The 24,754-nt window shown below is 46.6% G+C and overlaps 1 pseudogene; it reads left to right on the top strand.

Moving 5' to 3' along the window:
- Positions 1-741: 741 nt before the first annotated feature.
- LOC115399088 (contactin-associated protein-like 4) overlaps positions 742-24,754 on the top strand; it is a 45,692-nt pseudogene continuing 21,679 nt past the window's right edge.

Raw genomic sequence — 24,754 nt, 5'->3', positions numbered from 1 at the left:
CAGACTGGAAGTGATGTTCTGAGGAGAACGACGGTTGGTTCAACACCAGAAACTGACCCAGCAGAGACATTTGGAGCAGCGGAGCGAGAACGGTGCTAACTCCGAGCCGTGCTACATGCTACATGCTAAAGACTGTCGGGCTCACACACCAGCGATGCTTCATGCTAAACAGGATTCGAGTCTGGCTGATTCACTCGGTCTACAACACACTCGGCTGTTGGAGGTGACGTAGCGTCGCCTAGCGGCGGCTTGCTGTAGCGCACGGCCTTGACATGTCGCTTTATAGCATTAATAAGTACTCAGATCGTCTCGGTGCATCATGATGACAAACGGCTTTAATGGGAGCTGAAACCACTCAGGTGAGCTGTTCTCCGTCCAGAAGGTCCTCGGGTATTTTTAATGACTGAAGTAGTTCAGTGGAGCCGTGACAGCAGTACAAACCCTCCCTCTCTCACCCCCTCTCTCCTCTCTCACGTCACTCTCCTCTTCTCTCCTCTCTCTCCCCTCTCTGTCTCTCGCCCTCGCCTCTCTCTCCTCACTCGGCAGACTGCAGCTGAACAGGAAGCAGCTCCTGGATTCATCTCCGAGGAGTCGGGCTGATGTCGGCGAGCGCTGCGGTCGGACGAGAGCAGAATTCATCAGGATACCTGTGAGGGAGCGGAGGAGGAAGAGGAGGAGGAGGAAGAGGCAGACCTTCTCCCCTCCTTCAGGTGGCTTTTCCACAGCGTCGCTCACCTCATCATGGATCTCTGGAGTTTTAAAGTCCGGCGGATCACTGTCCAGGTCGCCCTGCTCGTCCTCGTCTCCTCGTGTTGGGAAACGGCGGCCGGTGAGTTGATCCCGTCCTAACGGTCTGGAGGGAAACCTTCCTCTTCTCGCGACAGACGGTGTTGAAGTTTCTCACCTCTTACAGGTTATTTCCAGTCGAAGATCATCTTTTGAAATGGTTTGTTTCATGTGGACGTTATTTCTCTGCCTGCTTCAGAAACGAGTCGCTGCAGGAGGTGTTTCTCACTGAAGGTTATTTTCAGTCAAACTTTTAACAGAGAAAATGAGCAGAACCCTATAAGACCCTCATTACCCCAACCGGACCGCTTTGTCAAACCACAACCCCAATTCCAGCCAGCTTCACACAAATGCAGCATTTAGTTACAGTGACGACTCGGAGCAGAATGTGAGCGAGACAGAAAAACAAACTGAAGATCCGGTAACCTGCGGGTTTAAACCAAAACTCCTCCTGTACTGGGAGGGAAGCTGGGGATGACCTGTGAACCTCCGGCTCGCTCACACAGAGCAGAAACCGTTAAACGAGGTTGAAAGCTGGATCTGACTGTAACTGTAACCCGAGGAAACTTTTGGCTCTCTGGTGTGTGAGATCTCCAACACACACTGAAATCAAACTGTCCTTCAGATCTGACTTCAGTTCAGTCTTTTCAGTTGGTTTAGGTTGATGTGTGAACCAGACAGAGCCCGTCTCCATCCGCAGAGCTCACAGCTGATAAAAGAACACCACGTTCAGTCCTTTCAGTCCTGTTTGAGCCATAATGAGAAAATGATTAAATTGAATGTGATATTACGTAAATGTAAAGTGGACAAGAAAAATGAAGGAAAATATCAACACAACACAAGTATTTACAGTAGTCCAAATCAAAACCTGATTGGACACGTGACAGAGTCCAGTTGGGCGACAGCCATCAAGGATGCAGTGGCTCGGCTCTTCACTCCTCCATCACAGACGTTCCTGCTCATTTACTTATTCGATCGCTTCGTTATTCTGACTCCGAGCAGCTCCTCCACCTGGTACACTGGTGTGTTCGTCTTCATGCGGTGTTGATGCCACGTGACTCGGCACTTTACACATCTGGTGATAATCAGGAACTGCTGCGCAATCTGGGGATCAAAAAACCACGTGTTTGTGCAGTAACTTTTTGAAAATGATATGTGTTTCTATGGAAACCACAAACACTGAAAACAATGTAGTTTTCATGTTGAGCCACTTGTTGGAGCTGTTGGTTGTTTTTGTAATGAAAACACACAATTCATGCAGACAAGAAATCACTCTAAACTCTAAACTACGGAGAACTCAGACATTCATATGGACAGACCTTCAAGCTGGATTGTTATTACGGTGACTGTCAACTCTAAAACTACCAAGTCCAGGAGATTCTAGACCAGGACCAGGAGAATCTGACCTGGGAGTCAAGACACTGGAGGAAGACGTTCTTGCTGTCCCTCTACTGAGCATGTCCAGAACTACTGTTCTCTGTGGTTGTAGGAATCATCAGGAGCAGCGCTTAAGGGAAGTTTTATTTTCCCACATTTTTCCAGACTAAGAGCATTTTCCAAAAGTTCCACCATCAGTTTGTAGAGAATTGGTTTTTCAGTTTCCAGCCCTGTTGCTCCTGATCTAAACTCTCCACTTCTACAGTGAAATATCAGAGAATGGAGGCTGGACTGAAGTGATTTGCATATTTCCACGGAAGAGTTCAATTGTTTTCAACAATCTGTGTTGCCACTTTTGCATTGCACTCCGGAGATGAAAACCCTGGCTTTCATTACACCGCAGGGACCCTGATTGCAGATTGTGTTGATGGAAATGCCCACAGACGGATCGTCTTACAGAGGAGCCGTTTGCATCCTCTGCACTCTCGGCTAAAGGGAAAGAAAAAAGTGGGTGTCGGAGGGTAAAGTTTGGTCTCAGAGGAGAGATGCTGTATTAAACCGCGGTTGGAGCTGACATGTCAGAGCAAACACGATAAACAAGACATTTCAGGAAACCAAGCGGCGTCCGGGGACGGCGTGGGGGCAGCGTGGAGCAGACAGATAAACGGCAGACATCACAGCGCCGGCTTTATTCTCCCCTCGACAGACAGCAGAGACAATCTGACATTATAGACTCTGAAGGAGCGAAATAAAAACAGATAAAAGATCTCTGCGGCCCGGAGGGATCGCTCAGGATTCCACACAAACGGGCACAAAAAGAGAAGAGAATGCAGCAGTCACTCTGGAATCAATACCTGGTTCTCGCAGCTCTTTTCCTCCCAGTTCATCATCCAGTGAAAACCCGGCTGCTGGGCCGCCGCTGCTCGTTGTGGAGCTTTGTGTTGATGCAGCAGAGCGGAGGGGAAAGATGACCCCAGACTCTCCAGGACCTCGAAACCCTTCAGGACCACACAATCCTGCATTAGAGCCTGCAGGACCGCGAGACCCTTTTGGACCCCACCTGGCACCCATCACAGTTTTCTTCGCTCCCATGGAGACGAAGTTGGAGAGTTTTCAGTGACTTTGGCTTCAGAAACATGACGAAAGTTTTCTGTTTTCTGATGAAAACACTCTCATATTGAACCGTTCTGAGACGACTGGAGTCTTTTCCTCTGAGAGCTTTTTAGAGTCAGTTGTTCTGGTTCAGGTTGTTTCTGGTTGTCGATCGGCTGCATCTCTTTAATGTTATAAGGGCTGAAAAAACTGTACAGCCTCAAACTTCTCCACTTTAAGTGTTTTCTAGCTTTTAATGCAGCAGGATTTCCAGAGAAAACCTTCAATATATTATATGTTTGACCTGTCAGGAGTGTTTGCAGCAGAAATACAGCTTGAGAGCTTTAAACACACTAATGGAGGGGATGTTGGTCACCTTTAGCTGCAGCGCTGAGAGAAGTAGTTTCTCGAGCACTTTGCTCTCAGACAGACTGAAGAACTCCGCAGCTTCTCTCTCTGAACCGTATGAAATGTAAAGTTCTCCTTCTGGATCGACACTCGCTCTGTGCGTCTCATTCGATTTGTGTAATTCGCCTCCGACACACTGAAGCAGCTGCTCATTTGAAGCCGGTGATTGCCTCTACGTGTGCTCCGGACGGCGGCGGCTTAGCGGCGGGATTTGTCGGGGATCTCCAGGGAATATTAGCCGCATAACGACGATCCTTAATGAAGCCGCGGAGCCGACATGGAAACCATCAACAGAGTAATGAGAAAGGCCCGCTGCGACTCTACGGCACAAACAGAGTGATCTGGTCTCACTCCACTCTGAGGATTCTTCCTATTTCCAATTTGCATGTTCTCCCTGTGCACAGGTAGCTTCTTCCCACAGTCCAGAATCTCTGAAGTTAAATCCTGAGCACACTGGATCGCTCAGACATGTGATCATCATGTTCAAACTTTGCTTTTGTGTCTTTATGTCAATTCATTCATTCATTTTCAGATGTGCGAGTGACTGCTCAGTCATATTTCCTTCTTCATGCCTTTAGTTTTTGGAGGAGTGAACTACAGTTTTGAGTTCACTTCAAACCCCGTCTGCACGACGTTTGAAGTGAAAACTCACTGGTTTGTTTCTGAAAAGTTTCCCGTTTACACAGCGACGTTTTGAAAAGAATATCAGTTTCTACAGAAACTAAAAAAAACACAAATGTAGTTTTCATGTCGGTCCACTGTGGTGCTGTTGCTTTTTTTGTAATGAAACCACACACACACACACACACACACACACACACACACACACACACACACACACACACTGATGCACACACCAGATTTTTCACGTCGGCCCATTTTTCTCCGCTTGCTTTACGATCATAACTTCCATTTGCAGCTTCAACACAGCAACTTTTCCACTTTTCTCTGATGACTCCAGCCAGACGCACAAAGCTCTTTATCTGCTCCAGTTATCTGCTCTGTTCTGGAGATAAGGAGGGCCGGTCTGTGGCGAGCTGAAGTCAGCTTCCAGCCTGCAGTGGCTTCACCCGCCGGAACCAGCCGTCTGATGGCAGGCCAAGCCGCTGTTCTGCTAACCTGTGTGTGTGTGTGTGTGTGTGTGTGTGTGTGTGTGTGTGTGTGTGTGTGTGTGTGTGTGTGTGTGTGTGTGTGTGTGTGTGTGTGTGTGACGATGGGAATGCCAAGCCCTTCTCTCCCTGCCTCCTCTCCGGTTGACCCGCTCATCCTTCGCTACGTCCGTCCGTCTCCTCTGAGGTCTTCCTCTCCTCCATCTCCAGAGTCCTTCATCTTCATCAGAAATCCCCCGTCTCTCCTCGCCTCGCGTCCAAATCGTCTCAACCTGGATCCTCTCCGGTCCAGCTCAGTGTTTTCAGGTGAAAAGTGAAATTCTTCATGACGTCGACGGACGGTCGAAGAGACGGAAAACACAACTTTTGGAAAATGTTGCGCCAGCATCAACTTGTGGAACAACATGAAAACTGCATTGTTAACAGTGTTTCTATCATTTCCATGGAAACGGACATGCAGTGCCTGGGACGTTTTATTCCCATTTTTAAATCTGAACAAATCTTAATTCTGCTCTAAAACGACCGGCTAAACGCCTGAAAACTTTGTTCAGAATTAAGTTTAAATCTGAATGATCCAGCCAGTTTATTCCCCTTCAGGAGCAGAATTATATGTAAATTAGCTTTGTTAGACTTTATTTCGTTTGTTCTGCTCTTCCGCCATGATGATGAAATATTCCAAAATGGCGGCCCGCAGTTCAACTCGTACGGAGGCGTTTGGATGTAATGAAAAGAGCAGAACAATGAGGACATTTTCAAAGCTGCAGCATCAAAGTTCATCCAGAAAGAAAGAGAGAAAAATGGCTGCTAACACGCTTTGTTTACTTCCTGAAGACGTCACTACATCCAATCGGAACACTCCACAGCCACCAGAGTTAAAGAGGATTTAATCCTTCATGTAAACACCAAGATCCAGAAGAGAATTAAACCAATTCTGAATTAGGAACACATTATTTTCAAAATGTCTAAATGTGAAAATGCAGAAACAAAGTTTTTACTTGAATCGTCGAGTCAAAAGTAATGGAAGTGAAAATGTGTGTTTCTGTTTCATGGTCCATTCAGACGGTTTTTCTGTGTTTCTGTGTCGTTCTACACCGTGAGACGGGGATCGAGCCGGGAGTTCGGTCTCGTCAGCAGGGACGTGCTGCCGGTTCTCCTCCGTCCTTGACGTGGCGACGATGAATGATTCATGAGACATCAGAGGAAGCGGAGACAGCCTCTTCTCCCCGCCGTATTTCCTCTTAGTGTCATTTATGAAAATATGTGTTCAGAGACGGGGGGGAGCCGCGAATGAGAGCCGATGGAGTCAAGGCTGCGCCGCGGCTCCGGCGGCCCGTCGGGGTAAACTTTGGGCCGTCGGCCGGGAATCTTGATTTATTAACCCGGAGACGAGTAGTTAAGTGATAAAACCGACGGCGGCCGCAGTCCATCCATCTAAAGTTGTGAGGCGCCGGTATTTCCCGGAGGCCGCTGGCTCCCCAAACACACACTCGTTCATCTCACGGTCCCGTCATCGCCTCGGACGCCTCGCGGGCCCGCAGGGACCCCGGCTCGTCAGGCCACTCTCAGGCTCCGGTGGCGGAGAGCGATCTCCGCACGACGGAAACGACAGGAGCGCTAAAGGCGAGCCGACAGGCAGGAAATCAGAGCGACGCAGAAATCACAGCCCGGCGCCTCCCTCTGTCAGCCGCAGGAAATACGCCCACTGTGCCAGGTAGTACTGCACAGACGAGTGTGTGTGTGTGTGTGTGTGTGTGTGTGGTAACCTTGTACCATCCAGGTAGACCCCACCCCCAAGTTCTTCCAGAAGATGAACAGTGATTGATTTACAATTTCTAACAATTTAAGAGGAAAACTGAAATCCTTCTTACGTTTGATTCATAATTTATTCAGTTCAGCTTTATTCACAGCTCCGGTTTCAACACAGTCACTTCTGGACACTTTTACGGAGAAAACGTTCAGATTCACCGACATTATTTCTTCACAGAACGATTCAAACTGAAGGTCATGAACTAAACAGAACTCCCCAGACACTCAGTCCAATCTGTTCCAATCCCGGATTCATAAATCTGCAAACTGTTGGTTAACCTCCACAGAACCGCTCCGCTCCCAGACACCTTCAGCTCTCCTGCCGGTCTTATCTTCCACGCCGGACGCCGGTCCTCCAGACGTCCATCCCGTCCCCTGAAAACAGTCTCACACATAGATCCTCACAGACAGCAGAGCTCTCACTCTCTCACAGATCTAGAAAGAGCAGAACAACGCCTCGGGCCGGGCGATGCGGCGCCGTCGGGAGTCTGGGTGTAAATCAGTTCCGCTGTGTGAGGATGTTCCGCCGCCTCCTCGCTCCTCCAGACTGTAAACGGCCATCTGTTCCCTCTCACGCCGCAGGACGCCACCAGGGAAGCTGTAATTAGATCAGATGCCACGTCTGGGCGAGTGTGAGCGCGGCCCAAAAGGCATCGGATTTAAAGACCGGAGCCGACATTGAACACTGCAGGACGCCGCCGAGGAGAACCCAGAACTTTGGGAGGCAGAGTGTCTGACGAGCGACTTAATGACGGAGTAAATGAGGCGGGGGAGGGGCGGGGGAGGGGCGGGCGCTCCCGCAGCTTGACGGAGAGAGCTTCCTGCTCGCCGGCTCAGGGTCAGTTTCAGAGCTGAATAACCAGCAGCTCAAACCTCTCATTTCAGTGGGGAAAACGGACGATTCGCGACAGTTTCCCTTTGCAGTTCCGTGTGTGTGTGTGTGTGTGTGTGTGTGTGTGTGTGTGTCTGGACCTCGCAGCAAAATCTGGGTTATGATTTAGATGCATGTCACACAAAACTCCTCTGACGGTGAAATGATTCAGGTTCAGAATTCACACCACATTTACTCGCCGTTCTGGTCATATTTACTCGACATTAGCAGGACACCGTCTCAACATTCCTCAGACAAGTCTTCTGTTTTATCCGTGCTCCTCGTGTCTGTGATGTTGTCTGCACATTCACGTGACATGCAGTAGAAAATTAACCAACACTTTGCTGAGATTTGGACTATTTTCCCTCCCAGTGTGAGCGGTGTGTGTTTATCGTGTGTTCAGTGCTCCTCCAGAAACACACAATTACATCACATTTGCACAATATCGGCTGTTAGTCCGGCGGTTAAAGCCTGGGACTGTCCCTCATGAGTCAGGAGGGGGAACCTTCCAGGACTGCAGCTTTGAGGGTTTCATTCCTCTGTCGGTGAAGAAGTGATGAAAGTTAAACCTGTGAAGGGGTTTGCAGCAGCGGCTCCTTTACTTTCGGTTATGAGAAGAAGATGTGATGATCTGAACAGTCCTGAGCTTCTTCTGTTTTCATTCCACTGCTGAGCTTTTCATTGTCGGCGTTTCCCAACAGCACAGATTCATGTCACTGATGGCTCTGGGTCTTGCAGTGCTCTGGTCTGGACTCGGTCTCAGCCCCTTAACATTTCATTCGCCAGGGTTCTGCATCCCCAGCCTTTCGTTTGGAGGTCCTGAAACCTTGAAGCCCCCCTCAGACTGGGCAGCTGCAGTTCTTGTTTCTGAACCAGCTCTTAATCTAAAATCCAGTAATTGTTTCTTTCTTTTTGCGAAACGTTGGCGCTGAAGAGAGCACTTGTCTGGCAGCAGGCTGTAAATGAGGAGAGACTCTCACCTGAGCGAGCGTCCCGAGGTGCTGCTCGTCTGTTTCCTCGTCCTTGTCCCAAATTTAATGTGTGTGAGGCAGCGGGTGCAGTAAAGCCATGCATCAGTGAGCGTCGGATCTGCATCAGGAAGAGCACCTCCACTGTCCTGCCGACTCAGGAGTGGCTTTAAAATTCTCCTCCCTGCTCGGGGTCAGGCCGTCCCAGCAGGGCGGCAGGCAGGACTCTCAATCGGAGGATTCTGTACCTGCACCTCACGGCCAGGAGCCTGGATAGAAACCTTCCCCTCTTCTCTAGCTGGGTTTTATGTGTTAACGCTTATTCATTCATCTCCTTTCCCTTTCATCCCACGTTGAGTCGTGTTGGGAATATGGAAAGCAGAGCAGAGCCGCTGCTGACGCCGTCATCTCGTTTCACTGTTCCAGTAGTGAGAAAAGAAGAAGAAGAAATATAATCTGCACATAACTTCTTTAGAGAGTTCCTTAGGTGAGGACCAGGAGATGCTGTGTGGTTCCCTGGTTTAGGAAAATGTTCTACATCGCTGAGGAAAGGTTCAGTTCAGGAAGTATCTTCATCTGAAAGCAGACAGCACTTGTTAAAATGTCGAACTCTGAGGAAAATGTTTTCGCTCAAATAAAACAACAGTGTGGGGATTAATTTAACACACACACATACACACACACACACGCACACACTCTCTCGCTCACAGATAAAATCAAAGTCCCATGAAAGAGAGACCAAAGTCAAACTCTCTCATTAAGTTCTCTTAACGGACAGAAATCCAATATGAAAGCACACAAAGGCCGAGTCTGATTAGATCCTGACTAAACAAAGCCAGGCAGCTGAAGATTCTTCATTAATATAATCTCACTCAGAGATATGTCTCCTACACACACACACACACACACACACACACACACACACACACACACACACACACACACACACACACACACACACAGCCCTGTGAGTTATTCAGCAGGTCGCTTAAGTTTGTTGAACCACCAAACTTTTTTTCACCAACCTAATAAATCATGAAATGGTCACATATTGAACACTGTGAGCGTGGAGCTCCGGGGGCGGGGGGAGGGGGGAGGGGGGAGGGGGTGGTATCTGTCCTGAAGTGAGTCTCTTCACAGCTGTGGGTGAAGAGTGAGAGCAGCAGTGGTCCCAGCACGCCGCCCTGGGGTGCGCCTGAAGCTCTGGGTTCTTTCACTTCCTGTTTACACCACGGCGTTTTCAAGTGAAAACCAGAAACTTCCATATTGTCTTGGGGTTCGTTCACACCAGTGGTGCCCAACTACCGGGCCGCGGACCGTCACCAGGCCGCAAAGACAGAACAAATTTTTATTTTGAAAGTCTACAGTTAACTTTTCGTTAGTCTGCGTTGAGCTTTGTTTTGACAAACGCTTCCGTTTCGCCACTGCCATGAGAAACGTTTTCAAAGCAGTGTCGGTGTGAAACTCTTCTCAGATAATAACACAAAAGCGATTTGTTTTCACGTGATTTGCTGTTAGCTGAACGGGAGCGCAGCGAGTTCGGTGCAGCTGGGTGCGGTGGAGCCGTCCTCCGGTCTCCGGTCCAGGCGATCAGCAGGCGGCTGGAGCTCACCTGGTCTTCCTTTCTGCCTCTCAGAGACGTGCCACGGCCCGCTGGTCTCCGCCTTACCGCCGTCGTCCTTCAGGAGCTCCTCCCAGCTGTCCAGCAGCCACGCGCCGGCCTTCGCCAAGCTCAACCGCAGAGAGGGTGAGTCTCGGTCCGCGGCTTCTCCAGACGGTCCTCTTCCAGTTCAAACTGTTGAAATGTGGAATTTCCCTCTCGAGGTCTCTGTCATGAGACCATTTGGCTTAAAGCTAATTTTTCTGCTTCACGATACCTTTTCTTATCAGACATCGTCCAGTTCTGATAAGTTTTGATGAGAAGATGAAAAGTTTGTCTGGTTAAAGTAAGATATGAGTAAGAGGTTGAGGCGGGGCCCAAATTATCTTAAAGGGGCTGTATTCTGCTTTTTTAGCTCGTCCAAACCCTAGAAATGGCATTAATATGGTAATAGTTTATTTTTGGTGCTAAGGAAAAGTAATTTTGTGTGAAATGAAAGATTTTCTGGGGCTAATTCTGAAGAGAAAACGCTCCGTTTCACTGAAATCCCGCCTCTCCCCCTGTGGACTTTGACTGACAGCTACTTCAACCAATCAGAGCTTCAAAACAAATACGCTGGCTAGCTTTAGCTCTTTAGCTCTAGCTTCTCTACACACAAAGACACGCGAAAACGTCTTTTCCTGTGAGAAACTCACCAAGCGCAGACCCTTCAGACCCTCCAGACCCTTCAGACCCTTCAGACCCTTCAGACCCTCCAGACCCTCCAGACCCTTCAGACCCTCCAGACCCTTCAGACTGTTCAGACCCTTCAGACTCTTGCTCTTGCTTGATTGTTGCTTTCAGACGATGGTCAAAGTTTATCCTCGAAATCGGAGTTACAAAAAGCAGCAACGCTGATTTCCGAGGGCCTGCGGGGGGGGGGGGGGGGGCGCTCAGGGGAGCCATCTTCTCCGTGTGACGTGAACGAGGGAAACAGAGTGTTTTCACGGTGCGGGAGGGGCTGCCTCTCTGAGCAGCAGAAAAGCGAGGAAAGCTCAAACACGCAGGCAAGAAGGAAAAAAATGCTTTGGGGTGTTTTTGGTGAGTACATAACTATATAACAAGGTTAAAACATACAAAAAGCGAATTTTGCATGATACAGCCCCTTTAAGGGGCCGCAGACAGTCCAGTTTGACTGTGAAACGTAAAATGACGGCTTAATAATCTATAATTTAATGCAGAACAGTCCAAACTGAATTTTGAAAAGTCACCATTTATTTCAGTAAGTTTTCAAAACACCTGAACAAATTTGAATGATTATAATTACATATAAGAGCACCTTTACAAATCTAATTGGATTTATTTTCTCTCAGCCAGCTCCTCCCACTGTGTGGACTGGACGGCCAGTTTTGGCTGACAGGCCTTATTTTTGACACCAGCGGGTTCAAAGTCTTTTTAAAGTTAATGTTCTGAAGGAAATGAAGCAGCGAGTTGACCTCTCTCAAGCTGCTGCTCAGGCCCCGCCCCCTTTCCCCCCATCAACCAGTCCCTGCAACGCCCAGGAAGATCCAGCTCTTTTAGGAGTCGGTTCTTCTCTCTGTTCACTGAAATCAATCGAATCCTTCTGCTCACAAGTTTTCTTGTCGGTTGAATTAATAATGTAAAATAATGTGTGGAAGGAAATAGTAAGATACGAAACTCAAAACCCTCATTTTAACATTATCAACTGAAAAAATGTCCACAGGAAGTTAAGGCTGTAATACGGCTCTGGGACTGTTTAAACACATTTCTATTAAAGTAACTTTCACCACCCTGCAGTTTAATTCAGTCCATCAAATCACATAACTTCACCTTGTGATATCTGAGCAGAGGAAACAGACCGGATGTGACTGGAAGTCACCGAGGCCATTTTTAACTCTGCTCCCCCAGCGGCTCTCCCCGTTTTCACATATAATATTCAGCAGACGAGCATCAATAAGTCATGGCTGCTCGCCTCCTTTACTTCTTTGTCTCCGGTGTTTTCAGTGTTGAAGGATTCTCCGTCTCTCAACGCCGCGTTAGAAGGGATATTCTGACTGCTGTCACATGTACATCACTTTATGGACGGGCTTTATATGTGCCGCGCGGTGGAGGAGTGGTGTGCACTGTCACCTCACCGAGTCACCATCTCCAGTTTGATTCCAGATGTTCTCTAGTTTGTCACATACTTTGAAGTTGCTGGTTGGATTTTGACACACTGCAGACGAGCACAAAGAAAGAGAAAAGTTTGCTACTTAGATATGTGTAGAATGGATATGGGTTTACATGTTTCTATAGATTCATACTCATGAATACACACACACACACCTCCTCCCAGCTCAGCTGCAGGACGGCTTCAGCTCGGTGTTTGGTGGTAAAACAGCCGCTGAGCTGGTCTCGCTGTCTGAGACCAGTTTGAAATGAAGGAACCAGGAAGTCTCCCTCAAACGCTGCTCAGCGCCAAAACACACTTTCTTTTTAACGGCTGATGAGAGGAGGAGCTGGAGCGGAACAACATGAGACTCGTTGATTAACAGATACTTAAAAGCTTTACAATTTAATTCAGGCATCATGTCATGGTGCTAGATTTTAAAGCCCCGTTTTCACAACGCTTACAGTGAAAACACCGTTTGTTTGAAAAACGATGTTCACTTCCGCCGAAAGAGCAGATATTCCAAAAAGAACCATGCAGTTAGTATACCGGGCCTGCTGTGAAGCAGCACAGTCCAGAAAATAAATAGGAAATTACCTAAGAGAAGTTTCTTGAAACTAAAAAAATGGCTTTTAATGTATTTAGGAGATATGTTTCCTTAGATTATACTGAAAAGTAGATAAAGATTAATTATATTTAGCCTTTACTCAAAGTTCAGATGAAGACGCACTGAAACAAAAGCATCATATCGTATTAAAACTTTTCTGCTTTGTGCTGTACTTGTGTTCAGTGTATTGATATTGGCTATTTAACGTTTCCACACGTTTGTCTCTCTGTGCTGAACTGCAGCACGTTTTAAATCCTGTTTTCTCAGCTCTGCTCCATGTTGGAGTTTACTGATCAGCTCTGAGTCGAACAGTGAAGCTTCACTTCATCTCTCACTGCTGAGTGTCATTAACACACACAGAGACGCTGGTGGGATTTTTATTTGAAAGTTATTTGACAGACTTGGTTCATTACAAAAACAAAAATCTTGTTTCTGTGATTCTTCATTACTGTAATTATAATGAATGCCTGAAGATTTGCTTCTTTATCATTTCAGATGGCCGCGTTTTTATGCTATAGCATCCAATAGAAAGCCAATATATTGTTAATTTAAATTTTAATTGATAAAGAAAATGAAAATGTCCTTAATCCTGAGCATTTTTATTCTGTGACCCTTTTTATTTAACTTAAAGGGAAAAAATACAGAATATGCTGAAATATTTCAAACTGCAAAAACAAAACACAGAAATCTGTGTCATAAAGAAAACTAGCTTAAATAACTGTTTCATTTATATGAAACGTGAGTTTAAGTTACTTCAAAGTGTATTTTCAAAAACTAAAACGTGGACTTGAAGTGTATAAATAATAATAAGCGCACTTTTCCCACTGATGTAGTACTTCTGATCAGCTAAGCGTGGGTCGACGCAGTCCCCAGTGTACTACCCCTATGTTGGTGTTGGTATCACTTATATATGAAGTATATTTGATAAAAAGGAACTTGTCTTGGAGTTGACTTCTTTCTTTATAAAAGCTTGTTCTCTACCAGGAAGACACCAAACTATTTCCTCTAAATGTCATTAGATCCCAAAGAGGAACGTGATGTTGCATTAACTTTGAAACATTAAAGGATCGTGAGCAGCTTTTTCCACTCATACTGTGTTTCTAAAGGACGAGTCAGCATGAATACGTCCACCTCCTCCATCGGCCGGTCGGTCTCCGGTACTCAGCGCCGTCGGTTCGTCCCGAGCTTGATCCGTCCCTGCATTGATTTTCTCCCACACTCCAGAAACAGTTTTAGACCGATTCCTCTCTAAACGTCCCGCGGATGAACGTTACCTCCGACTCCGTTAGATAAATGGATGCATAAGATGAACCGATGCTCTTTTTAGTCTGCACACAAAGATGCAGCTGATTTAAATTCAGAGTGTATAAATGAATTCAGGGTGTATAAATAATGAGAGAGCGGCGGTACGGAGGGAGGCCGCGGAGCGGCGCCCTCCGGACCGCTGCTCCTCTTCATTTCAGCACCGCGGACAGCTCCTCCTCACAGCAGCACGATGGGGCCTCTCCTCTGGATCTGGACTGGATGAAGCCCTGGAAACCTCAGCAGAGGAAGGGATTCTGTTCTGAAAAACGGCCCCGGCTTTCCAAATCCCAGCCGCTCCTCCAGAGAGCTCTGAATAAATTAACGGCCGGCGCTCGTTTACCTCCCCTCCAGCTGCCGCCGACACTCCTCACACCGTACGGCCGTCCTCCGAGGAGCGGCCCCGTTCAGAGCTCATTTACCACACACACACACACACACACGCACACACACCCCGCCGTTGTCCTCCTGCTCTCATGACCTGCACATGCACCTTTCAGAGCGCTTTGCTAAACATGCAGATTAATCCATCAGTGGGTTCTTATTAAAAACAGACCCGGAGCGCCGCCGTCTTTCAGTGAGATCCCGACAAGGTTTCGAGTGGAGACGCATCGCTTGTGTGCTTTTTGTTTCAGAAAACTTTTGTGTTTACATGTCGACACTTTGACAAACAGTGTCCGTTTCCATGGAAACAGCAGGAGCGCTGAAAACAATCGAAATGTTTCTTTTAGTAATGAAACCATAACTGCTGAGAACAACACACTGGAACATTAACAATGGAGAACACGGAGAACAATACACTCCAAGCATCGTTTCCACCAGTATTAATGTCGTCAGCAAAGAGAAAGACTGATGTAATACAACTTAAACCAGAGTTCTGCAGCCGCTATGACCAAAAGAGCCTTTTTAGTGACTTTCTGTCAAGTCAAGTAGCTCTGGAGCTAAAGAACATTTAGCCTTCAGAACGAGGCGAATGCAGCTCAGGAAGCTTCAGTCTTGGTTTTGATGAACCAACAAAAACAAGATCTTATGATGCGTTCAGGAAGTTTTAACTACAGTTCAGAACAGAGAACATTTTATTACACTGAACTTATTTTTGGACCTGATTTTAAGAGTTTTGTTCTTCTCAAACTTTTTTGACTGTTTTGAAATTTTAACTGTTTTATCCATTTTACCTCTTTTCAAAAAGTTTCCTCTGCTTTTTTTCTGCCATATTTCATTTTTTTCCCCCATTTCTTGTGGTTTTTACTATTTTTCCCAATTTTACTTTAACTTTTTTTTAACCCTTTTGAACGAAGAGTGACGAATCATATAATAATTTAAAAACAAGTTAAATCTTTATTCAGGTATCATGTGGTGAGGGCTTCATGGAGCCGCTACAGAGGGACTGAAGAGCCACATGTGGCTCCAGAGCCGCAGGATGAACACCCCTGACTTAAAGGTCCTGTAGGCAGGATTCGGCATCTCCGCCATCTTGCTTAGGTTTACCCTAGCAAGGATACTAAAGGATTATCAATGGATACGCTAACATTTAATCCAAAGAAAACACAGAAACATTAGCACTGACGAGCAAAATCCTGCCTACAGCAGCTTAGGGTTACCTAAGCAAGATGGCGATTTGACCCATCTAAGATGGCGATTTGAAACCCAGCACAGCCAATCCTGTCCTGTTTTCTCTGACATCACGCCTTTATGCAAATTAAGCCCCTCCCACAAGAACGTGCGACAAACGCCCCTCGACCAATCATGGTTAGAGCCTCAGGGGCTCTTCTGATTGGTCAAAGATACCTGGAGCTGTGGAGATTCCTTTTCAGCTCAGAACAGAGACAGATGGAAACGCTGCACCTTCACGGTAGTGCAATTATGCTACACTCCTAAAGGATTATCAATGGATACTCTAACAATTAATCCAAAGAAAACACAAAAAACTTAGCATTGACTAGCAAAATCCTGCCTACAGCAGCTTTAAATCAACAGATTAAAATAAGATAACAATATTAGGGTGGCATTTCTTTCCTCCATTTGCCCCACTCTAACATTTTTGTTTAACAAATGTTTTTTTGTAATAATCTTAAAAGAATTTCAATTTCCAAAAAGCTTTAAATACTTAAACAAACTGCTCACATGAAAAAGGTAATGTCTTCATTAAAATATGCTATAAAGTCTAACATAACTGCTTCTGGAATTATTGAACAGGTGTAATAAATGTGCAGCTCCAGTGTTTTATCAGAGTAATATTCGTATTCTGTCCTGCTCAAATCTACTGGAAGGCTAGAAAATTCAATACCCTTATTAAGAAAGAGGCTTAATCTGTTTTCGGTAAACATCTCGTTGGTTCACCAAGTGTCAAAAATGTTAATTAAAGAAAATGTCCTCGTTCTGTTACCAGAAGATTCTGAACTCTGAATAAAATACGGTTTCTCTGAGTCAGGGTCTGTGTGGTCGCCTGTGAGCTGCTCCAACAAAAACCAATCAATGAAAGCATTTCTGCTTCAGTCCTCGAGTTACAGAGGTCACCAAAAGAATTTAATTAACTTCAGAAATACATAAAAACAGCCAGAAAACTGTGATCAGTTGGAAAGAAAGTCCAAGAAGCAGGTGGTTTTCTAACAAGACATTGAGACTGAAAGCACAAACATGAGACATTAAAGCTACATTAAAGAGAAAAAACAAGGAGTAAAACATTCAAACATGTTACAAACATAATTGAAAAAGATGGTGTGGTAAACGGTGTAGTTAGCATGTTAGCGTGTAATGAAACGGTTTTCACTTCAAACAGGGTCTGAGTGCAGCTGTTTGTTCCTCTCAGGTTAAATATCCGAATCCTGCAGTCGTTCACAGCCAGACCCGGTGGAATCATGTCTTTTGGAAGCAGCCGTGAACAGAAAAATTGAACCTTAGTGCTTTAAGAGACTCATTTTTAGCTACTAATTGTGTGTATCCGTCCAGGCCTCATTGATTTTTGGGACGGCGGTGTGAGAGGACCTGATGGCGGGACTGGATGGTTCCTGCACTATAAGGAGGGCTAATGGCGTCCTAATGACCGCCATATGTTTGCTGTGGCAAAGGGAAACGGGTTTCCTGTTGTAAAGCGATAAAGTTATCAACAGACTAATGCCGTGTCTGTCGTCTTCCCGATATTCTCCCGAAAGTGTCCTGGAATAGTCCGAGCTCCTGACTCTGGTGGATTTCATGAAGAAGCTTGCGAGGGGGTCATGTGAGGTGTGTGTGTGTGTGTGTGTGTGTGTGTGTCTCGGTAGGGGCTGGAGGCTGGTCTCCTCTGACCTCGGACCAGTTCCAGTGGCTGGAGGTCGACCTGGCGGAGCGGACTCGGGTCACGGCGGTGGCGACGCAAGGCCGCTACGGCAGCTCGGACTGGCAGAGCAGCTACCTGCTGAGGTTCAGCGACACGGGACACAACTGGAGGCAGTACCGCCAGGAGGGCAGCACCGGGGTGAGCCACGCAGGTCAAAGGTCAAGTCCTGACTCTGATGAGTTCAGGGTTTAATGAGCAAATGCTGCGAAGCAGAGGAAGTGAGAGGTCACTGAACCAGGAAGAGGAAGTGTTGCTGAGGCAAAGAAAGACCTTTTACTTTGAGACCTGTGTTGGAAAAGTAGATTTTGAACAAATAAACATTAAAGAGTACAGGTGAAGAGTAAAAACTCAAACTTCCTGTTAATTCATCTGACTGTTCTTTGGCATCTTTCTGATCACAGATGTGAATCGTTCATGTTTCAGCCTCACATCAACCAAAAATCACCGTTGCTTGAACTAAGTCACTCTCCCCGAGTGAAACATCCACTTTACCTTCTCTGTTCTTTTTTTAATCCGAGCTGTGATTCCTCTTTCAATATTTTCCATTTGTCATCACATCAATTATTTCATTTCCCCTAAGACAGCACATGGTTTTTGCAGGCTGTTCACATCGAGTGAAGCTGTGAAATTCAGTGTAACACGTCGTTTAATGAGATTAGAGCTCTGCTGTTGCCTGTGGGATCTCCATTTTAATATGCTGTTTGATTTCTGATCACAGATTCATTCTCAACAGCAGGACAGAGCCCCGCATTCACACAAATCCACCAAACATAGTGATGCACTGATGCCGTGTTTTTAAAGGACGTGTACGTGTTGCAACCTTCAGCTATTTACCAATGCTGCGTTCTGACACAGGCGCTGATTAAATACCATTAAGCCTCTTTAATACTCCAAACACATTCCATGTTTGAAACCACCTCTGCTATGAATACTGGAGACCGAGAGACTGAGCTCGCTGCAGTACCAGGCCTGATCCCTGACTCTGGTATCGGAGCATCACCAGCAGATCTGATGGAATTAGCATCTCATTAGCATAGCTCTTCTATTTGTTTCTGTGTTAACAGCATCACACCTATCAGGTGAGGAAGAGAGAATCAGCTGGCAGCACCTGGTGCTCTCGGTACTGTGACGCTCTGACAAACAACCTTGTCTTAAAACGTCCACGTCGGTTCAGAGGCTCCTTCCGAACGAGAACACAAACGGCTGAAAAGCTTGTTCGCTTCACACTGAGGAGAAATCCTCAGCTTTCCTGGAAAGTGCCTGTAAAGCTGCTGCCGTTAGTCAGCCGGGTTTGTTCAGGCCTCCGGGGAGTCGGCAGCGGAGCCGCTTCATCAGCCGCTGTTCCTCCAGGACCAGGTTTCCTTTAAGCTCAGAGGACGGAGACAGCGAGGCCGAGGACGAGGACGGAGTGGACGCTCGCCTGCAGCTGCAGAGCTGCAGACCAGCCGCTGCTGCTGGATCCACGCTCCTCTGATCGGGAAATCCAGCGTCCTCAGGAGGGAATCCTGAACCGTCAGGACCGAGGAGTCCTCCAGGGAGAGGCGGACGGAAAGCTCTGCCGCAGGCGGCGTTAAACCCGCCACTCATCACAACTAAACTGAGAAACCTCGGCTGAAAGCTGACTGGAGCCATTCTGAACGGTCCGAACGCCAACCCTACAGCACGTCAGTTCCCATGTCTCGGTTCAGACGGCGTCGTTTCATCAAGTCGCTCACCTCCGTTTGGAAAAGTCACGCAGCGACTCGATTTTCTCCTCTTACTGCAGCCGACACACCAGGAAGTGGAGGAAGATCACTGAAAACATCCAAACTTTCACAACTAAAGCAGGTCCTCAGGTCTGTGACCCACATGGTTCAGTCACGGACTGCCGTCCAGAACAGGGCTGCGCATCATTAAAAACACTTTGTGAAAAGAAAAATATGCAACTAGTTCCCTACTGACCTATGACTTCCCTGAATGCTGCCGTGCAAACATGAAAATTTAATGAAAGGGAGTCGCTGAAACAATGCGTTTTCACTTGAAATGATGCCGTTCACCTTGGCTTTAGAGCGGAGGAAGAGGCCAGTTGAAGCTGGAGCTTTGTCCTTATTTTACACATTTTTATGAACACAAAACACCTTGATGTGCTGAAATACTGAGAGGCAATCAGAACGACTCCAAACGATCCAGCTTTATTCCAGAAACATCCAGTTTCACCACTGCTCTTTGTATTTCTGATAATTTCACGACTGTTTTCGCTGAAAACGTTTGTTAAAAGTCGCCTTCAAATTGGCATTTTCATTTTTTCCCTCGCTCTGGAATTGAAGTCTCGTTTGGGAGGGTTTTCTCCCTGGACACTGGTCGCACATCGCTCTGCACAGCAGGAAACAGTCGCACAGCGAGCTGGTGAGGCTGTTTCAAAGTAGTGAAACCACAGAGAATATAATAAACATGATCAACATTTCCATTCTTAAAACTGCTTTCAGTCACAAAGTGCTGCTGGAATTTATTTAGAGAGAAAAACACAGCATGAAAAAAATGGATGAGTAAAGCATGAAAGACTAAAATGAAAGAAGAATCATCATTAAATGGACGAACCAAATTAAAGAAGTGACATGAAGGCCAACAAACCACCACCCTCCAGTCCTCATGATCCCAGGTTTCTGGGAGGGTTTTTTAAACCAGGCTTTCAGAAAAAGCAGCTTCTGGGACCAGAAATAAAGGTTCCTCCAGACCACCTGGGAGGGGCTTGATGTCCCAGAGGAGCATTAACGTGTCCCGGCTGTAAATCATTCAAACCTTTCAGACTGGTCAGTTCTCCAGAAGCCAGGATGGGAACCTGCCACCTGGAGCCAGGTGTTTGGGAGACATCAGGACTTGAATGTGTCTGATGTTCTTCAGACGATTAGTCTGTTATTGTCTCAACTTCTAGTTTTAATACCACGGACGGCGAACATGTCCGTCCAGAAGTGTCAGTAGAGGACTGATAAAGCCTCCTGGCCGTGCAGCACTCGGCACGTCAGGAATGAGAGTGAAGTCAAACCTGAACTGGAGATCCTGTTTTCACCTCTTGTCCTCTGCTGGACTCGGATCCCCTCTGAGCGGCTGAGATCCGCTTCGCGTTTCCAGTGAAGGAAACAAAGATAAGCAGAACCAAATGGAGAAACGGTTGAGTTTTTATGACCTTTCAGATGAAGTCCAGACTCTGCAGAGGAACGCAGAGGTTAATAAACGCTCCTCTCTGAGGACGGGCTGTTTACCAAAGCGCCTCATACACGGAAAACTACAACTACTGCTTCACAAATCTAATTTTCTACCTGATTGAGAAGCCGTTCAGCGGGAACGGGACTCTGTCTCCGCCGCTCTCCCTTCATTAGGGGGGAAAATCAAACATATCACTTGGCTCTGACGCCGTGGGGATTTCAGTTCAGCCTCAGTGGAGAGATGAAGGAGCTGGTGAACTGCCTGCATGACTCAGAAACACTCCAGCTCGGCTCAATAGCAGGATTCTGATATTTTCTTTTTCTTTTTTCACCTTCTGTGTCTGAAGTCCTCGCCTTTCAGAAACACTAATGTTGCATTTTTTGCTCATTTTTCCTTAATGCAGGCCTCCAGGTTGGAATAATTACAGCTGTCAACAAGTTAGAATGGTTAAATTAGTTAATATCATAATATTACTGAATTAATTGGATTTTCTTCTCCCAAATTGAAAATCTGTTCTTTGTTTTCTTGAGGAGCCGTGAACAGAAACATCACCGATATTCTCATGAAGATAAATCGGCAAAATGCAGAAAACTGAAACTGCAGAATTAACCATCCAAGTCAAACCCAGCTGCTCTCAGAGAGAACATGCAGACTCCACAGCGGCGGCTTGGGTCACTCACGTTAGAAGCAAGTCCACATCCCGGTTTTAGCTTTGTTTCGGCTTCGTTTGCGGCCCGGCTGTAAATCAGGAGGGCTGATCCCTGTGAGAAGCGGGTCTGATGGTTGTCATTCTGTTTGTTTTTTCCAGGGTTTTCCAGGAAACAGCAATGCCGACGGCGTGGTGCAGCACCGGCTGCAGCACCCGGTCGTCGCCCGCTACGTCCGCCTCGTCCCGCTGGACTGGAATCCGTCCGGGAGGATCGGGCTCCGGCTGGAGGTCTACGGCTGCCCTTACAGTCAGTGCTGGTTTCTCTTTTCCTGAGTTTTAAAGTGAGATCAGTCTGTGGCCGACAACTAGAACTGCAACTGGACTCAACATGCAACATGAGCAGGAGACTGATTCACAGCAAACCGGCGTCTGTTTCAAGGTTAATGCCTGATAAACAGAGCGTGAGCGACCTGCTCCCGCTTCAGAGGGTGTGTGTGAAATATCACCTTTTTATTCTGTTTGCCTCAATAAACATCTGCATCTCATCAACGCAGGGGAAAATCTATTCAAGCAGAAAAGTAATAAATCCAAAAACGATGTAACATTTTCATCGACTCAGCTGGCCGAGCAATAAAAACACCCGATAGCAGCGCTTCGTGTTTTCAGCTCAGAGACGATTCAGATTTACACATCAGCGTTTTCAAAATGACGAAACAAGAGAAACGCTGAAAACGATGCAGGCAACGCGCCAGAAAAGATGGAAAACACAACTTATTAAAACAGTATGACTCCGTCTCCGTGGAAACGGGCGAAAATGCCACTTTTCAGAAACCCTGGTCCTGGTCCAGATTCTCCTTGTCCTGTTATGAGAGCTTAGTCTTGTTTAAATACCATCCGTGACCACTAGATGTCCCTATATGGCCACTGAAAGCAGCTACAGGATCACCTGAAAAAAAAAAACCTCCTATGTTAACATATTTCACTGAAAGAGCAAGAAAAAGGAGGAATGTCATACGTGTGCTTTTTCCTGGCAGACGGTCTGGAGTCTGTGGTAACCGGGATCAATCAGATACGCTGGTGAACTTTATTTTATTTCACACACCGGGGGTTTCATGTTGACTCTTTATTCATCTGGAATGTGTGTTTGTGGCATCCGCAGCCTCTCCTGGCAGCTCCGGAGGTTTCCACACACTGGGTGGAGGAACTGATTCCTCCAAGCCGACACGTCTAATTTGATGCTTCAGTAACGCCGCCGCCAGCCGGAGACGCGTCGGTGTCGGCTCCAGACTGAAAAGACGACAAAACGCTCGCATGTGGCGACATAAAAACTGGTGTCTGGGCTTTAATCTGCCTCCTGCAGTCATAAAAGGGACTGAAATGCTGGATTTAGTTTTTCGTGTTGCCTGTGCAGACGTTGAGCAGATGTGCAGAAACAGGATCGGTCTAGTTATTTTGAAGACGTCGGATCGGTCGATCGATACAAACGATCAGGGCTGAACTGCAGTCTGGCTCTAAACTTAAGGAAAAGCTTTGTTTGGGTTAAAATGTGACTTCTGCAGCCTCCCTGTTTCAGCGTTTTCAGATTCCAAATTTCATTTTCAACTTCCTGGATTTTCGCTCTACTTTCCCCCAACAGCCGATGAGAATTTTGCCTTCCAATTTTTGCCGATCAAAAAGGCTTGATTTAAAAAGTATGCACTTTTATTTTGAAAAACTAGGAGCACGTTGGGAAATAAACCGGGAACACAGATTCTGGGATTGTGCTGCGAATGGGAAACGGCCTACTTCCTGCTCCTCTCTGATCTCTGCCACACTTGGTACGTTCCGTTCAGATCAGCGTGAACAGACCGAGGAGCTGCTGCTTCCTGTTTGCTGGTCTGATCTTCATGTTCTTCCAACAGTTCCCACAAAAAATGATAATTTCATCTAATATCTGAACAGATATTTCCAATAATCTGAATATTTGGCAGAGTTCCGTTGGGATTCGTCCTTCGGTCGTTGCATTCAGAAGGTAAACGGCTCCCGTCTCGGTTGTCCAGGTTTGACCCTGTGTTGTTTTCCCTCGTTTTTTTTTTTTTTTTTTTTTTTTTCTAGATTCTAACGTGCTGAGCTTCAGCGGCCACAGCAGCCTCCTCTACAGGCTGAGTCCTCGGCCGAGGCTGACGCCCAGCGAGAGCTTCGGTCTGAATTTCAAGGCTCTGAGGAACTCCGGGATCCTGCTTCAGGCCGAGGGAGCGAGCGGCCACAGCCTCACTCTGCAGCTGGAGAGGGGGAAGCTGCTGCTGCTGCTCCGCAAAGGTACAGGCAAATACTCTTATTGATGTGACTTCTTGTAATTACAGCACAACATTACACAACATGTGCACAATAGTCGTACAAGACGGGGCAGTTTGGTGCAACAGCTGAAACATTTGTGCAAAAACGATGCAACATTGGTCTAACATGGTGCAACATGAGACCGAATCTGTTCTGTACCGGTGCAACTTGGTGCAAAAGTGGTCTTAACAGAAATGCAACAGTGGTGCAGCTCGGGGGAAATGTTGCTTGCAATGTTGGTGCAGCTTTTTCAACCCCAGCTCAACACTGTGGAGCATCGGTGCAACATTTGGTGAAACTCGAGTGGAACTCTGTTCTGACGCTCAGTGCCAGTGCAGCCAGTTTAGCATCAGGTTGATTAGGGTGACTTGGTGCAACAGCAGGGCAACTTGCTCCAAAACAGGGTGGAATGTTGGAGCAACCTTGTTGCAGCACTGGTATTAATTTGTTGCATTTTGTGCAACTTGGTGCAACTTTTGAGCAGTACTGGTACAGCATAGTTGAATTATTTGAAATTTGATTTACCTGTGGTTTGGCCGGATTGGAGCTTCTTACGGCCCATTTTTGGCTGACGGGCCTCATGTTTGAACTATTGGAAGCGACTTTCAGTCGACCTTTTGTTTCAGGTTTTTTTTTTTCACTCTCAACACTTTGTTCTTGACCCTCAGTTGAACTTTTGTTTTACAGTGTTTTTTAACAGCTTTTTAAAGTGGTTTTAATCCTCTTAATGACTTTATAGTGAATTATTTAATCTCTTTTGTTTGTTTTCATGTTCACATGCCAGTCAGTGAGCAGAATTCCAGAAAGCTCTGGAGAAAAGCATTATTTTCAGTGTGTCACATCCGAACTGTCACCCGGAGCACACCAGAGTGAAGTTTGTCTTTGACAGATTTCATTTTTACAGCGGGAACAGCCTCATCCTGGAGCGGCGGCGGCGAGGTTAATTACGCACCGTCATCATCATCATCATCATCTCCTCTGTCTTCGCCGTGACTCAGAAATGAGACTTTGCGTCTCTCCGGATCGGAGGAGTCGTGTCTGAAGCGCTCTCTCGTGATTTGTTTCTGAATTGTGGCCTGAAGCGAGTTTTGTTACAGAAAGTGTTTTTCTCTTGCTGCATCGCGTCGGATGGAGGAGTGCATGTAAATGCCACGTTCAGTCATTCAGCGTCATTCATCTTCCAGGGAGCATGAATAAACATCCGAGGCTCCCGGA

This window comes from Salarias fasciatus, chromosome 13 (genome assembly GCF_902148845.1).
Source record: "Salarias fasciatus chromosome 13, fSalaFa1.1, whole genome shotgun sequence".
NCBI lineage: Eukaryota > Metazoa > Chordata > Actinopteri > Blenniiformes > Blenniidae > Salarias > Salarias fasciatus.
This window is presented reverse-complemented; position numbering and strand designations above follow the sequence as displayed.